The sequence below is a fragment of the Natrix helvetica genome, assembly GCF_964273705.1.
Source record: "Natrix helvetica genome assembly, chromosome: W".
Lineage (NCBI taxonomy): Eukaryota > Metazoa > Chordata > Lepidosauria > Squamata > Natricidae > Natrix > Natrix helvetica.
Window position 1 is genome coordinate 48,138,310 of NC_138555.1, and position 17,920 is coordinate 48,156,229.

The window sequence follows — 17,920 nt, forward strand, 5'->3', positions numbered from 1 at the left end:
CCTGGATTCCCTCAGACGCGTTTAAAACTCACAGGCCGTACAAAGCATACAGTTCCTGCCCCACTGCCTCTTCCCTCTTCCTGCATTCAGTCAGACGTTTCAAAACTCACAGCTTGTACACACACACACTTCCAGTCCCTTTGCCTCTTCCCTGTTCCTGGATTCACTCAGACATTTTAAAAACTCACAGCCTGTGCAAAGCATACACACTTCCAGCCCCTCTGCCTCTTCCGTCTTCCTGAATTCACTCAGACATTTTAAAACTCACAGCCTGTGCAAAGCATACACACTTCCAGCCCCTCTGCCTCTTCCCTCTTCCTGAATTCACTCAGACATATTAAAACTCACAGCCTGTGCACACACACACACTTCCAGCCCCTCTGCTTCTTCCCTGTTCCTCCATTCACTCAGATCTTTTAAAACTCACAGCCTGTGCACAAACACACACTTCCAGCCCCTCTGCCTCATCTTTCTTCCTGCATTAACTCAGACGTTTTAAAACTCACAGCCTGTGCACACACGCACACTTCCAGCCCCTCTACTTCTTCCCTGTTCCTGGATTCACTCAGACGTTTTAAAACTCACAGCCTGTGCAAAGCACACACACTTCCAGCCCCTCTGCCTCTTCCCTGTTCCTGGATTCACTCAGAGGTTTTTAAAACTCACAGCCTGTGCAAAGCACAAACACATCCAGCCCCTCTGCTTCTTCCCTGTTCCTGCATTCACTCAGATGTTTTTAAAACTCACAGGCCGTGGAAAGCACACACACTTCCTGCCCTTTGCCTCTTCCCTGTTCCTGCATTCACTCAGACGTTTTAAAACTCACAGCCTTTGCACACACGCACACTTCCAGCCCCTCTACTTCTTCCCTCTTCCTGGATTCCCTCAGACGCTTTTAAAACTCACAGGCCGTACAAAGCATACAGTTCCTGCCCCACTGCCTCTTCCCTCTTCCTGCATTCAGTCAGACGTTTCAAAACTCACAGCTTGTACACACACACACTTCCAGTCCCTTTGCCTCTTCCCTGTTCCTGGATTCACTCAGACATTTTAAAAACTCACAGCCAGTGCAAAGCATACACACTTCCAGCCCCTCTGCCTCTTCCGTCTTCCTGAATTCACTCAGACATTTTAAAACTCACAGCCTGTGCAAAGCATACACACTTCCAGCCCCTCTGCCTCTTCCCTCTTCCTGAATTCACTCAGACATTTTAAAACTCACAGCCTGTGCACACACACACACTTCCAGCCCCTCTGCTTCTTCCCTGTTCCTCCATTCACTCAGATCTTTTAAAACTCACAGCCTGTGCACACACGCACACTTCCAGCCCCTCTACTTCTTCCCTCTTCCTGGATTCCCTCAGACGCTTTTAAAACTCACAGGCCGTACAAAGCATACAGTTCCTGCCCCACTGCCTCTTCCCTCTTCCTGCATTCAGTCAGACGTTTCAAAACTCACAGCTTGTACACACACACACTTCCAGTCCCTTTGCCTCTTCCCTGTTCCTGGATTCACTCAGACATTTTAAAAACTCACAGCCTGTGCAAAGCATACACACTTCCAGCCCCTCTGCCACTTCCCTCTTCCTGAATTCACTCAGACATTTTAAAACTCACAGCCTGTGCAAAGCACCCACACTTCCAGCCCCTCTGCCCCTTCACTCTTCCTGGATTCATTCAGAGGTTTTTAAAACTCACAGCCTCTGCAAAGCATACACACTTGCAGCCCCTTTACCTCTTTCCTGTTCCTCCATTCACTCAGATCTTTTAAAACTCACAGCCTGTGCACAAACAGACACTTCCAGCCCCTCTGCCTCATCTCTCTTCCTGCATTCATTCAGACGTTTTAAAACTCACAGCTTGTACACACACACACTTCCAGCCCCTCTGCCTCTTCCCTCTTCCTGGATTCACTCAGACATTTTTAAAACTCCCAGGGTATGGACATGCACACACTTCCAGCCCTTCTGCCTCTTCCCTCCTCCTGGATTCACTCAGACGTTTTAAAACTCACAGCCTGTGCACAAACACACACTTCCAGCCCCTCTGCCTCATCTTTCTTCCTGCATTCACTCAGACGTTTTAAAACTCACAGCCTGTGCACACACGCACACTTCCAGCCCCTCTGCCTCATCTTTCTTCCTGCATTCACTCAGACGTTTTAAAACTCACAGCCTGTGCACACACGCACACTTCCAGCCCCTCTACTTCTTCCCTGTTCCTGGATTCACTCAGACGTTTTAAAACTCACAGCCTGTGCAAAGCACACACACTTCCAGCCCCTCTGCCTCTTCCCTGTTCCTGGATTCACTCAGAGGTTTTTAAAACTCACAGCCTGTGCAAAGCACAAACACATCCAGCCCCTCTGCCACTTCTCTCTTCCTGGATTCACTCAGACGTTTTGAAAACTCACAGCCTATGCACACACTTTCAGCCCCTCTGTTTCTTCCCTGTTCCTGAATTCACTCAGACGTTTTTAAAACTCACAGGCCGTGCAAAGCACACAGTTCCAGCCCCTCTGCCTCTTCCATGTTCCTGCATTCACTCAGATGTTTTAAAACTCACAGCCTGTGCACACACGCACACTTCCAGCCCCACTGTCTCTTCCCTCTTCCTGCATTCAGTCAGACGTTTTAAAACTCACAGCTTGTACACACACACACTTCCAGCCCCTCTGCTTCTTCCCTGTTCCTGGATTCACTCACAGGTTTTTAAAACTCACAGGCTATGCACAGCACAAACTTCCAGGCCCTCTGCCCTTTCACTCTTCCTAGATTCATTCAGAGGTTTTTAAAACTCACAGCCTGTGCAAAGCATACACACTTGCAGCCCCTCTGCCTCTTTCCTGTTCCTCCATTCACTCAGATCTTTTAAAACTCACAGCCTGGGCACAAACACACACTTCCAGCCCCTCTGCCTCTTTCCTCTTCCTGGATTCACTCAGACATTTTTAAAACTCCCAAGGTATGCACATGCACACACTTCCAGCCCTTCTGCCTCTTCCCTCCTCCTGGATTCACTCAGACGTTTTAAAACTCACAGCCTGTGCACACACGCACACTTCCAGCCCCTCTACTTCTTCCCTGTTCCTGGATTCACTCAGATGTTTTTAAAACTCACAGGCCGTGGAAAGCACACAGTTCCAGCCCCTCTGCCTCTTCCCTCCTCCTGGATTCACTCAGATGTTTTAAAACTCACAGCCTGTGCACACACAAACACTTCCAGCCCCTCTGCTTCTTCCCTGTTCCTGCATTCACTCAGATGTTTTTAAAACTCACAGGCCGTGGAAAGCACACAGTTCCAGCCCCTCTGCCTCTTCCCTCTTCCTGGATTCACTCAGACATTTTTAAAACTCACAGCCTGTGCAAAGCACACACACTTCCTACCCCTTTGCCTCTTCCCTCTTCCTGGAGTCACTCAGACATTTTTAAAACTCACAGCCTGTGCAAAGCACACACACTTCCAGCCCCTCTGCCTCTTCCCTCCTCCTGGATTCACTCAGACGTTTTTAAAACTCACAGCCTGTGCAAAGCACACACACTTCCTGCCCCTTTGCCTTTTCCCTGTTCCTGCATTCACTCAGACATTTTAAAACTCACAGCCTTTGCACACACGCACACTTCCAGTCCCTCTACTTCTATCCTGTTCCTGGATTCCCTCAGACGTTTTTAAAACTCACAGGCCGTACAAAGCATACAGTTCCTGCCCCACTGCCTCTTCCCTCTTCCTGCATTCAGTCAGACGTTTCAAAACTCACAGCTTGTACACACACACACTTCCAGTCCCTTTGCCTCTTCCCTGTTCCTGGATTCACTCAGAGGTTTTTAAAACTCACAGGCTATGCACAGCACAAACTTCCAGGCCCTCTGCCCTTTCACTCTTCCTAGATTCATTCAGAGGTTTTTAAAACTCACAGCCTGTGCAAAGCATAAACACTTGCAGCCCCTCTGCCTCTTTCCTGTTCCTCCATTCACTCAGATCTTTTAAAACTCACAGCCTGTGCACAAACACACACTTCCAGCCCCTCTGCCTCATCTCTCTTCCTGCATTCACTCAGACGTTTTAAAACTCACAGCTTGTACACACACACACTTCCAGCCCCTCTGCCTCTTCCCACTTCCTGGATTCTCTCAGACATTTTTAAAACTCCCAGGCTATGCACATGCGCACACTTCCAGCCCTTCTGCTCTTCCCTCCTCCTGGATTCACTCAGACGTTTTAAAACTCAAAGCCTGTGCACACACACACACTTCCAGCCCCTCTGCTTCTTCCCTGTTCCTGGATTCACTCAGAGGTTTTTAAAACTCACAGGCTATGCACAGCACAAACTTCCAGGCCCTCTGCCCTTTCACTCTTCCTAGATTCATTCAGAGGTTTTTAAAACTCACAGCCTGTGCAAAGCATACACACTTGCAGCCCCTCTGCCTCTTTCCTGTTCCTCCATTCACTCAGATCTTTTAAAACTCACAGCCTGTGCACACACACACACACACTTCCAGCCCCTCTGCCTCTTCCCTCTTCCTGGATTCACTCAGACATTTTTAAAACTCCCAGGCTATGCACATGCGCACACTTCCAGCCCTTCTGCCTTTTCCCTCCTCCTGGATTCACTCAGACGTTTTAAAACTCACAGCCTGTGCACACACAAACACTTCCAGCCACTCTGCTTCTTCCCTGTTCCTGCATTCACTCAGATGTTTTTAAAACTCACAGGCCGTGGAAAGCACACAGTTCCAGCCCCTCTGCCTCTTCCCTCCTCCTGGATTCACTCAGACGTTTTAAAACTCACAGCCTGTGCACACACAAACACTTCCAGCCCCTCTGCTTCTTCCCTGTTCCTGCATTCACTCAGATGTTTTTAAAACTCACAGGCCGTGGAAAGCACACAGTTCCAGCCCCTCTGCCTCTTCCCTCTTCCTGGATTCACTCAGACATTTTTAAAACTCACAGCCTGTGCAAAGCACACACACTTCCTGCCCCTTTGCCTCTTCTCTCTTCCTGGATTCACTCAGACATTTTTAAAACTCACAGCCTGTGCAAAGCACACACACTTCCTGCCCCTTTGCCTCTTCCCTGTTCCTGCATTCACTCAGACATTTTAAAACTCACAGCCTTTGCACACACGCACACTTCCAGCCCCTCTACTTCTTCCCTGTTCCTGGATTCCCTCAGACGTTTTTAAAACTCACAGGCCGTACAAAGTATACAGTTCCAGCCCCACTGCCTCTTCCCTCTTCCTGCATTCAGTCAGACGATTCAAAACTCACAGCTTGTACACACACACACTTCCAGTCCCTTTGCCTCTTCCCTGTTCCTGGATTCACTCAGACATTTTAAAAACTCACAGCCTGTGCAAAGCATACACACTTCCAGCCCCTCTGCCTCTTCCGTCTTCCTGAATTCACTCAGACATTTTAAAACTCACAGCCTGTGCAAAGCATACACACTTCCAGCCCCTCTGCCTCTTCCCTCTTCCTGAATTCACTCAGACATTTTAAAACTCACAGCCTGTGCACACACACACACTTCCAGCCCCTCTGCTTCTTCCCTGTTCCTCCATTCACTCAGATCTTTTAAAACTCACAGCCTGTGCACAAACACACACTTCCAGCCCCTCTGCCTCATCTTTCTTCCTGCATTCACTCAGACGTTTTAAAACTCACAGCCTGTGCACACACGGACACTTCCAGCCCCTCTACTTCTTCCCTGTTCCTGGATTCACTCAGACGTTTTAAAACTCACAGCCTGTGCAAAGCACACACACTTCCAGCCCCTCTGCCTCTTCCCTGTTCCTGGATTCACTCAGAGGTTTTTAAAACTCACAGCCTGTGCAAAGCACAAACACATCCAGCCCCTCTGCCACTTCTCTCTTCCTGGATTCACTCAGACGTTTTGAAAACTCACAGCCTATGCACACACTTTCAGCCCCTCTGCTTCTTCCCTGTTCCTGAATTCACTCAGACGTTTTTAAAACTCACAGGCCGTGCAAAGCACACAGTTCCAGCCCCTCTGCCTCTTCCATGTTCCTGCATTCACTCAGATGTTTTAAAACTCACAGCCTGTGCACACACGCACACTTCCAGCCCCACTGTCTCTTCCCTCTTCCTGCATTCAGTCAGACGTTTTAAAACTCACAGCTTGTACACACACACACTTCCAGCCCCTCTGCTTCTTCCCTGTTCCTGGATTCACTCAGAGGTTTTTAAAACTCACAGGCTATGCACAGCACAAACTTCCAGGCCCTCTGCCCTTTCACTCTTCCTAGATTCATTCAGAGGTTTTTAAAACTCACAGCCTGTGCAAAGCATACACACTTGCAGCCCCTCTGCCTCTTTCCTGTTCCTCCATTCACTCAGATCTTTTAAAACTCACAGCCTGGGCACAAACACACACTTCCAGCCCCTCTGCCTCTTTCCTCTTCCTGGATTCACTCAGACATTTTTAAAACTCCCAAGGTATGCACATGCACACACTTCCAGCCCTTCTGCCTCTTCCCTCCTCCTGGATTCACTCAGACGTTTTAAAACTCACAGCCTGTGCACACACACACACTTCCAGCCCCTCTGCTTCTTCCCTGTTCCTCCATTCACTCAGATCTTTTAAAACTCACAGCCTGTGCACAAACACACACTTCCAGCCCCTCTGCCTCATCTTTCTTCCTGCATTCACTCAGACGTTTTAAAACTCACAGCCTGTGCACACACGCACACTTCCAGCCCCTCTACTTCTTCCCTGTTCCTGGATTCACTCAGACGTTTTAAAACTCACAGCCTGTGCAAAGCACACACACTTCCAGCCCCTCTGCCTCTTCCCTGTTCCTGGATTCACTCAGAGGTTTTTAAAACTCACAGCCTGTGCAAAGCACAAACACATCCAGCCCCTCTGCCACTTCTCTCTTCCTGGATTCACTCAGACGTTTTGAAAACTCACAGCCTATGCACACACTTTCAGCCCCTCTGCTTCTTCCCTGTTCCTGGATTCACTCAGAGGTTTTTAAAACTCACAGGCTATGCACAGCACAAACTTCCAGGCCCTCTGCCCTTTCACTCTTCCTAGATTCATTCAGAGGTTTTTAAAACTCACAGCCTGTGCAAAGCATACACACTTGCAGCCCCTCTGCCTCTTTCCTGTTCCTCCATTCACTCAGATCTTTTAAAACTCACAGCCTGGGCACAAACACACACTTCCAGCCCCTCTGCCTCTTTCCTCTTCCTGGATTCACTCAGACATTTTTAAAACTCCCAAGGTATGCACATGCACACACTTCCAGCCCTTCTGCCTCTTCCCTCCTCCTGGATTCACTCAGACGTTTTAAAACTCACAGCCTGTGCACACACACACACTTCCAGCCCCTCTGCTTCTTCCCTGTTCCTCCATTCACTCAGATCTTTTAAAACTCACAGCCTGTGCACAAACACACACTTCCAGCCCCTCTGCCTCATCTTTCTTCCTGCATTCACTCAGACGTTTTAAAACTCACAGCCTGTGCACACACGCACACTTCCAGCCCCTCTACTTCTTCCCTGTTCCTGGATTCACTCAGACGTTTTAAAACTCACAGCCTGTGCAAAGCACACATACTTCCAGCCCCTCTGCCTCTTCCCTGTTCCTGGATTCACTCAGAGGTTTTTAAAACTCACAGCCTGTGGAAAGCACAAACACATCCAGCCCCTCTGCCACTTCTCTCTTCCTGGATTCACTCAGACGTTTTGAAAACTCACAGCCTATGCACACACTTTCAGCCCCTCTGCTTCTTCCCTGTTCCTGAATTCACTCAGACGTTTTTAAAACTCACAGGCCGTGCAAAGCACACAGTTCCAGCCCCTCTGCCTCTTCCATGTTCCTGCATTCACTCAGATGTTTTAAAACTCACAGCCTGTGCACACACGCACACTTCCAGCCCCACTGTCTCTTCCCTCTTCCTGCATTCAGTCAGACGTTTTAAAACTCACAGCTTGTACACACACACACTTCCAGCCCCTCTGCTTCTTCCCTGTTCCTGGATTCACTCACAGGTTTTTAAAACTCACAGGCTATGCACAGCACAAACTTCCAGGCCCTCTGCCCTTTCACTCTTCCTAGATTCATTCAGAGGTTTTTAAAACTCACAGCCTGTGCAAAGCATACACACTTGCAGCCCCTCTGCCTCTTTCCTGTTCCTCCATTCACTCAGATCTTTTAAAACTCACAGCCTGGGCACAAACACACACTTCCAGCCCCTCTGCCTCTTTCCTCTTCCTGGATTCACTCAGACATTTTTAAAACTCCCAAGGTATGCACATGCACACACTTCCAGCCCTTCTGCCTCTTCCCTCCTCCTGGATTCACTCAGACGTTTTAAAACTCACAGCCTGTGCACACACGCACACTTCCAGCCCCTCTACTTCTTCCCTGTTCCTGGATTCACTCAGACGTTTTAAAACTCACAGCCTGTGCACACGCAGACATTTCCAGCCCCTCTGCCTCTTCCCTGTTCCTGGATTCACTCAGAGGTTTTTAAAACTCACAGCCTGTGCAAAGCACAAACACATCCAGCCCCTCTGCCACTTCTCTCTTCCTGGATTCACTCAGACGTTTTGAAAACTCACAGCCTATGCACACACTTTCAGCCCCTCTGCTTCTTCCCTGTTCCTGAATTCACTCAGACGTTTTTAAAACTCACAGGCCGTGCAAAGCACACAGTTCCAGCCCCTCTGCCTCTTCCATGTTCCTGCATTCACTCAGATGTTTTAAAACTCACAGCCTGTGCACACACGCACACTTCCAGCCCCACTGTCTCTTCCCTCTTCCTGCATTCAGTCAGACGTTTTAAAACTCACAGCTTGTACACACACACACTTCCAGCCCCTCTGCTTCTTCCCTGTTCCTGGATTCACTCAGAGGTTTTTAAAACTCACAGGCTATGCACAGCACAAACTTCCAGGCCCTCTGCCCTTTCACTCTTCCTAGATTCATTCAGAGGTTTTTAAAACTCACAGCCTGTGCAAAGCATACACACTTGCAGCCCCTCTGCCTCTTTCCTGTTCCTCCATTCACTCAGATCTTTTAAAACTCACAGCCTGGGCACAAACACACACTTCCAGCCCCTCTGCCTCATCTCTCTTCCTGCATTCACTCAGACGTTTTAAAACTCACAGCTTGTACACACTCACTTCCAGCCCCTCTGCCTCTTCCCTCATCCTGGATTCACTCAGACATTTTTAAAACTCCCAGGCTATGCACATGTGCACACTTCCAGCCCTTCTGCCTCTTCCCTCCTCCTGGATTCACTCAGACGTTTTAAAACTCACAGCCTGTGCACATACAAACACTTCCAGCCCCTTTGCTTCTTCCCTGTTCCTGCATTCACTCAGATGTTTTAAAAACTCACAGGCCGTGGAAAGCACACAGTTCCAGCCCCTCTGCCTCTTCCCTCCTCCTGGATTCACTCAGACGTTTTAAAACTCACAGCCTGTGCACACACAAACACTTCCAGCCCCTCTGCTTCTTCCCTGTTCCTGCATTCACTCAGATGTTTCTAAAACTCACAGGCCGTGGAAAGCACACAGTTCCAGCCCCTCTGCCTCTTCCCTCTTCCTGGATTCACTCAGACATTTTTAAAACTCACAGCCTGTGCAAAGCACACACACTTCCTGCCCCTTTGCCTCTTCCCTGTTCCTGCATTCACTCAGACGTTTTAAAACTCACAGCCTTTGCACACACGCACACTTCCAGCCCCTCTACTTCTTCCCTGTTCCTGGATTCCCTCAGACGTTTTTAAAACTCACAGGCCGTACAAAGTATACAGTTCCAGCCCCACTGCCTCTTCCCTCTTCCTGCATTCAGTCAGACGTTTCAAAACTCACAGCTTGTACACACACACACTTCCAGTCCCTTTGCCTCTTCCCTGTTCCTGGATTCACTCAGACATTTTAAAAACTCACAGCCTGTGCAAAGCATACACACTTCCAGCCCCTCTGCTTCTTCCCTGTTCCTCCATTCACTCAGATCTTTTAAAACTCACAGCCTGTGCACAAACACACACTTCCAGCCCCTCTGCCTCATCTCTCTTCCTGCATTCACTCAGACGTTTTAAAACTCACAGCTTGTACACACACACACTTCCAGCCCCTCTGCCTCTTCCCACTTCCTGGATTCTATCAGACATTTTTAAAACTCCCAGGCTATGCACATGCACACACTTCCAGCCCTTCTGCTCTTCCCTCCTCCTGGATTCACTCAGACGTTTTAAAACTCAAAGCCTGTGCACAAACACACACTTCCAGCCCCTCTGCTTCTTCCCTGTTCCTGGATTCACTCAGAGGTTTTTAAAACTCACAGGCTATGCACAGCACAAACTTCCAGGCCCTCTGCCCTTTCACTCTTCCTAGATTCATTCAGAGGTTTTTAAAACTCACAGCCTGTGCAAAGCATACACACTTGCAGCCCCTCTGCCTCTTTCCTGTTCCTCCATTCACTCAGATCTTTTAAAACTCACAGCCTGTGCACACACACACACACACTTCCAGCCCCTCTGCCTCTTCCCTCTTCCTGGATTCACTCAGACATTTTTAAAACTCCCAGGCTATGCACATGCGCACACTTCCAGCCCTTCTGCCTTTTCCCTCCTCCTGGATTCACTCAGACGTTTTAAAACTCACAGCCTGTGCACACACAAACACTTCCAGCCACTCTGCTTCTTCCCTGTTCCTGCATTCACTCAGATGTTTTTAAAACTCACAGGCCGTGGAAAGCACACAGTTCCAGCCCCTCTGCCTCTTCCCTCCTCCTGGATTCACTCAGACGTTTTAAAACTCACAGCCTGTGCACACACAAACACTTCCAGCCCCTCTGCTTCTTCCCTGTTCCTGCATTCACTCAGATGTTTTTAAAACTCACAGGCCGTGGAAAGCACACAGTTCCAGCCCCTCTGCCTCTTCCCTCTTCCTGGATTCACTCAGACATTTTTAAAACTCACAGCCTGTGCAAAGCACACACACTTCCTGCCCCTTTGCCTCTTCCCTCTTCCTGGATTCACTCAGACATTTTTAAAACTCACAGCCTGTGCAAAGCACACACACTTCCTGCCCCTTTGCCTCTTCCCTGTTCCTGCATTCACTCAGACATTTTAAAACTCACAGCCTTTGCACACACGCACACTTCCAGCCCCTCTACTTCTTCCCTGTTCCTGGATTCCCTCAGATGTTTTTAAAACTCACAGGCCGTACAAAGTATACAGTTCCAGCCCCACTGCCTCTTCCCTATTCCTGCATTCAGTCAGACGTTTCAAAACTCACAGCTTGTACACACACACACTTCCAGTCCCTTTGCCTCTTCCCTGTTCCTGGATTCACTCAGACATTTTAAAAACTCACAGCCTGTGCAAAGCATACACACTTCCAGCCCCTCTGCCTCTTCCGTCTTCCTGAATTCACTCAGACATTTTAAAACTCACAGCCTGTGCAAAGCATACACACTTCCAGCCCCTCTGCCTCTTCCCTCTTCCTGAATTCACTCAGACGTTTTAAAACTCACAGCCTGTGCACACACACACACTTCCAGCCCCTCTGCTTCTTCCCTGTTCCTCCATTCACTCAGATCTTTTAAAACTCACAGCCTGTGCACAAACACACACTTCCAGCCCCTCTGCCTCATCTTTCTTCCTGCATTCACTCAGACGTTTTAAAACTCACAGCCTGTGCACACACGCACACTTCCAGCCCCTCTACTTCTTCCCTGTTCCTGGATTCACTCAGACGTTTTAAACCTCACAGCCTGTGCAAAGCACACACACTTCCAGCCCCTCTGCCTCTTCCCTGTTCCTGGATTCACTCAGAGGTTTTCAAAACTCACAGCCTGTGCAAAGCACAAACACATCCAGCCCCTCTGCCACTTCTCTCTTCCTGGATTCACTCAGACGTTTTGAAAACTCACAGCCTATGCACACACTTTCAGCCCCTCTGCTTCTTCCCTGTTCCTGAATTCACTCAGACGTTTTTAAAACTCACAGGCCGTGCAAAGCACACAGTTCCAGCCCCTCTGCCTCTTCCATGTTCCTGCATTAACTCAGATGTTTTAAAACTCACAGCCTGTGCACACACGCACACTTCCAGCCCCACTGTCTCTTCCCTCTTCCTGCATTCAGTCAGACGTTTTAAAACTCACAGCTTGTACACACACACACTTCCAGCCCCTCTGCTTCTTCCCTGTTCCTGGATTCACTCAGAGGTTTTTAAAACTCACAGGCTATGCACAGCACAAACTTCCAGGCCCTCTGCCCTTTCACTCTTCCTAGATTCATTCAGAGGTTTTTAAAACTCACAGCCTGTGCAAAGCATACACACTTGCAGCCCCTCTGCCTCTTTCCTGTTCCTCCATTCACTCAGATCTTTTAAAACTCACAGCCTGGGCACAAACACACACTTCCAGCCCCTCTGCCTCATCTCTCTTCCTGCATTCACTCAGACGTTTTAAAACTCACAGCTTGTACACACTCACTTCCAGCCCCTCTGCCTCTTCCCTCATCCTGGATTCACTCAGACATTTTTAAAACTCCCAGGCTATGCACATGTGCACACTTCCAGCCCTTCTGCCTCTTCCCTCCTCCTGGATTCACTCAGACGTTTTAAAACTCACAGCCTGTGCACACACAAACACTTCCAGCCCCTTTGCTTCTTCCCTGTTCCTGCATTCACTCAGATGTTTTAAAAACTCACAGGCCGTGGAAAGCACACAGTTCCAGCCCCTCTGCCTCTTCCCTCCTCCTGGATTCACTCAGACGTTTTAAAACTCACAGCCTGTGCACACACAAACACTTCCAGCCCCTTTGCTTCTTCCCTGTTCCTGCATTCACTCAGATGTTTTAAAAACTCACAGGCCATGGAAAGCACACAGTTCCAGCCCCTCTGCCTCTTCCCTCATCCTGGATTCACTCAGACATTTTTAAAACTCCCAGGCTATGCACATGCACACACTTCCAGCCCTTCTGCTCTTCCCTCCTCCTGGATTCACTCAGACGTTTTAAAACTCAAAGCCTGTGCACAAACACACACTTCCAGCCCCTCTGCTTCTTCCCTGTTCCTGGATTCACTCAGAGGTTCTTAAAACTCACAGGCTATGCACAGCACAAACTTCCAGGCCCTCTGCCCTTTCACTCTTCCTAGATTCATTCAGAGGTTTTTAAAACTCACAGCCTGTGCAAAGCATACACACTTGCAGCCCCTCTGCCTCTTTCCTGTTCCTCCATTCACTCAGATCTTTTAAAACTCACAGCCTGTGCACACACACACACACACTTCCAGCCCCTCTGCCTCTTCCCTCTTCCTGGATTCACTCAGACATTTTTAAAACTCCCAGGCTATGCACATGCGCACACTTCCAGCCCTTCTGCCTTTTCCCTCCTCCTGGATTCACTCAGACGTTTTAAAACTCACAGCCTGTGCACACACAAACACTTCCAGCCACTCTGCTTCTTCCCTGTTCCTGCATTCACTCAGATGTTTTTAAAACTCACAGGCCGTGGAAAGCACACAGTTCCAGCCCCTCTGCCTCTTCCCTCCTCCTGGATTCACTCAGACGTTTTAAAACTCACAGCCTGTGCACACACAAACACTTCCAGCCCCTCTGCTTCTTCCCTGTTCCTGCATTCACTCAGATGTTTTTAAAACTCACAGGCCGTGGAAAGCACACAGTTCCAGCCCCTCTGCCTCTTCCCTCTTCCTGGATTCACTCAGACATTTTTAAAACTCACAGCCTGTGCAAAGCACACACACTTCCTGCCCCTTTGCCTCTTCCCTCTTCCTGGATTCACTCAGACATTTTTAAAACTCACAGCCTGTGCAAAGCACACACACTTCCTGCCCCTTTGCCTCTTCCCTGTTCCTGCATTCACTCAGACATTTTAAAACTCACAGCCTTTGCACACACGCACACTTCCAGCCCCTCTACTTCTTCCCTGTTCCTGGATTCCCTAAGATGTTTTTAAAACTCACAGGCCGTACAAAGTATACAGTTCCAGCCCCACTGCCTCTTCCCTATTCCTGCATTCAGTCAGACGTTTCAAAACTCACAGCTTGTACACACACACACTTCCAGTCCCTTTGCCTCTTCCCTGTTCCTGGATTCACTCAGACATTTTAAAAACTCACAGCCTGTGCAAAGCATACACACTTCCAGCCCCTCTGCCTCTTCCGTCTTCCTGAATTCACTCAGACATTTTAAAACTCACAGCCTGTGCAAAGCATACACACTTCCAGCCCCTCTGCCTCTTCCCTCTTCCTGAATTCACTCAGACGTTTTAAAACTCACAGCCTGTGCACACACACACACTTCCAGCCCCTCTGCTTCTTCCCTGTTCCTCCATTCACTCAGATCTTTTAAAACTCACAGCCTGTGCACAAACACACACTTCCAGCCCCTCTGCCTCATCTTTCTTCCTGCATTCACTCAGACGTTTTAAAACTCACAGCCTGTGCACACACGCACACTTCCAGCCCCTCTACTTCTTCCCTGTTCCTGGATTCACTCAGACGTTTTAAACCTCACAGCCTGTGCAAAGCACACACACTTCCAGCCCCTCTGCCTCTTCCCTGTTCCTGGATTCACTCAGAGGTTTTCAAAACTCACAGCCTGTGCAAAGCACAAACACATCCAGCCCCTCTGCCACTTCTCTCTTCCTGGATTCACTCAGACGTTTTGAAAACTCACAGCCTATGCACACACTTTCAGCCCCTCTGCTTCTTCCCTGTTCCTGAATTCACTCAGACGTTTTTAAAACTCACAGGCCGTGCAAAGCACACAGTTCCAGCCCCTCTGCCTCTTCCATGTTCCTGCATTAACTCAGATGTTTTAAAACTCACAGCCTGTGCACACACGGACACTTCCAGCCCCACTGTCTCTTCCCTCTTCCTGCATTCAGTCAGACGTTTTAAAACTCACAGCTTGTACACACACACACTTCCAGCCCCTCTGCTTCTTCCCTGTTCCTGGATTCACTCAGAGGTTTTTAAAACTCACAGGCTATGCACAGCACAAACTTCCAGGCCCTCTGCCCTTTCACTCTTCCTAGATTCATTCAGAGGTTTTTAAAACTCACAGCCTGGGCACAAACACACACTTCCAGCCCCTCTGCCTCATCTCTCTTCCTGCATTCACTCAGACGTTTTAAAACTCACAGCTTGTACACACTCACTTCCAGCCCCTCTGCCTCTTCCCTCATCCTGGATTCACTCAGACATTTTTAAAACTCCCAGGCTATGCACATGTGCACACTTCCAGCCCTTCTGCCTCTTCCCTCCTCCTGGATTCACTCAGACGTTTTAAAACTCACAGCCTGTGCACACACAAACACTTCCAGCCCCTTTGCTTCTTCCCTGTTCCTGCATTCACTCAGATGTTTTAAAAACTCACAGGCCGTGGAAAGCACACAGTTCCAGCCCCTCTGCCTCTTCCCTCCTCCTGGATTCACTCAGACGTTTTAAAACTCACAGCCTGTGCACACACAAACACTTCCAGCCCCTTTGCTTCTTCCCTGTTCCTGCATTCACTCAGATGTTTTAAAAACTCACAGGCCGTGGAAAGCACACAGTTCCAGCCCCTCTGCCTCTTCCCTCATCCTGGATTCACTCAGACATTTTTAAAACTCCCAGGCTATGCACATGTGCACACTTCCAGCCCTTCTGCCTCTTCCCTCCTCCTGGATTCACTCAGACGTTTTAAAACTCACAGCCTGTGCACACACAAACACTTCCAGCCCCTTTGCTTCTTCCCTGTTCCTGCATTCACTCAGATGTTTTAAAAACTCACAGGCCGTGGAAAGCACACAGTTCCAGCCCCTCTGCCTCTTCCCTCCTCCTGGATTCACTCAGACGTTTTAAAACTCACAGCCTGTGCACACACAAACACTTCCAGCCCCTCTGCTTCTTCCCTGTTCCTGCATTCACTCAGATGTTTCTAAAACTCACAGGCCGTGGAAAGCACACAGTTCCAGCCCCTCTGCCTCTTCCCTCTTCCTGGATTCACTCAGACATTTTTAAAACTCACAGCCTGTGCAAAGCACACACACTTCCTGCCCCTTTGCCTCTTCCCTGTTCCTGCATTCACTCAGACGTTTTAAAACTCACAGCCTTTGCACACACGCACACTTCCAGCCCCTCTACTTCTTCCCTGTTCCTGGATTCCCTCAGACGTTTTTAAAACTCACAGGCCGTACAAAGTATACAGTTCCAGCCCCACTGCCTCTTCCCTCTTCCTGCATTCAGTCAGACGTTTCAAAACTCACAGCTTGTACACACACACACTTCCAGTCCCTTTGCCTCTTCCCTGTTCCTGGATTCACTCAGACATTTTAAAAACTCACAGCCTGTGCAAAGCATACACACTTCCAGCCCCTCTGCTTCTTCCCTGTTCCTCCATTCACTCAGATCTTTTAAAACTCACAGCCTGTGCACAAACACACACTTCCAGCCCCTCTGCCTCATCTCTCTTCCTGCATTCACTCAGACGTTTTAAAACTCACAGCTTGTACACACACACACTTCCAGCCCCTCTGCCTCTTCCCACTTCCTGGATTCTCTCAGACATTTTTAAAACTCCCAGGCTATGCACATGCGCACACTTCCAGCCCTTCTGCTCTTCCCTCCTCCTGGATTCACTCAGACGTTTTAAAACTCAAAGCCTGTGCACAAACACACACTTCCAGCCCCTCTGCTTCTTCCCTGTTCCTGGATTCACTCAGAGGTTTTTAAAACTCACAGGCTATGCACAGCACAAACTTCCAGGCCCTCTGCCCTTTCACTCTTCCTAGATTCATTCAGAGGTTTTTAAAACTCACAGCCTGTGCAAAGCATACACACTTGCAGCCCCTCTGCCTCTTTCCTGTTCCTCCATTCACTCAGATCTTTTAAAACTCACAGCCTGGGCACAAACACACACTTCCAGCCCCTCTGCCTCATCTCTCTTCCTGCATTCACTCAGACGTTTTAAAACTCACAGCTTGTACACACTCACTTCCAGCCCCTCTGCCTCTTCCCTCATCCTGGATTCACTCAGACATTTTTAAAACTCCCAGGCTATGCACATGTGCACACTTCCAGCCCTTCTGCCTCTTCCCTCCTCCTGGATTCACTCAGACGTTTTAAAACTCACAGCCTGTGCACACACAAACACTTCCAGCCCCTTTGCTTCTTCCCTGTTCCTGCATTCACTCAGATGTTTTAAAAACTCACAGGCCATGGAAAGCACACAGTTCCAGCCCCTCTGCCTCTTCCCTCCTCCTGGATTCACTCAGACGTTTTAAAACTCACAGCCTGTGCACACACAAACACTTCCAGCCCCTCTGCTTCTTCCCTGTTCCTGCATTCACTCAGATGTTTCTAAAACTCACAGCCTGTGCAAAGCACACACACTTCCTGCCCCTTTGCCTCTTCCCTGTTCCTGCATTCACTCAGACGTTTTAAAACTCACAGCCTTTGCACACACGCACACTTCCAGCCCCTCTACTTCTTCCCTGTTCCTGGATTCCCTCAGACGTTTTTAAAACTCACAGGCCGTACAAAGTATACAGTTCCAGCCCCACTGCCTCTTCCCTCATCCTGCATTCAGTCAGACGTTTCAAAACTCACAGCCTGTGCAAAGCATACACACTTCCAGCCCCTCTGCTTCTTCCCTGTTCCTCCATTCACTCAGATCTTTTAAAACTCACAGCCTGTGCACAAACACACACTTCCAGCCCCTCTGCCTCATCTCTCTTCCTGCATTCACTCAGACGTTTTAAAACTCACAGCTTGTACACACACACACTTCCAGCCCCTCTGCCTCTTCCCACTTCCTGGATTCTCTCAGACATTTTTAAAACTCCCAGGCTATGCACATGCGCACACTTCCAGCCCTTCTGCTCTTCCCTCCTCCTGGATTCACTCAGACGTTTTAAAACTCAAAGCCT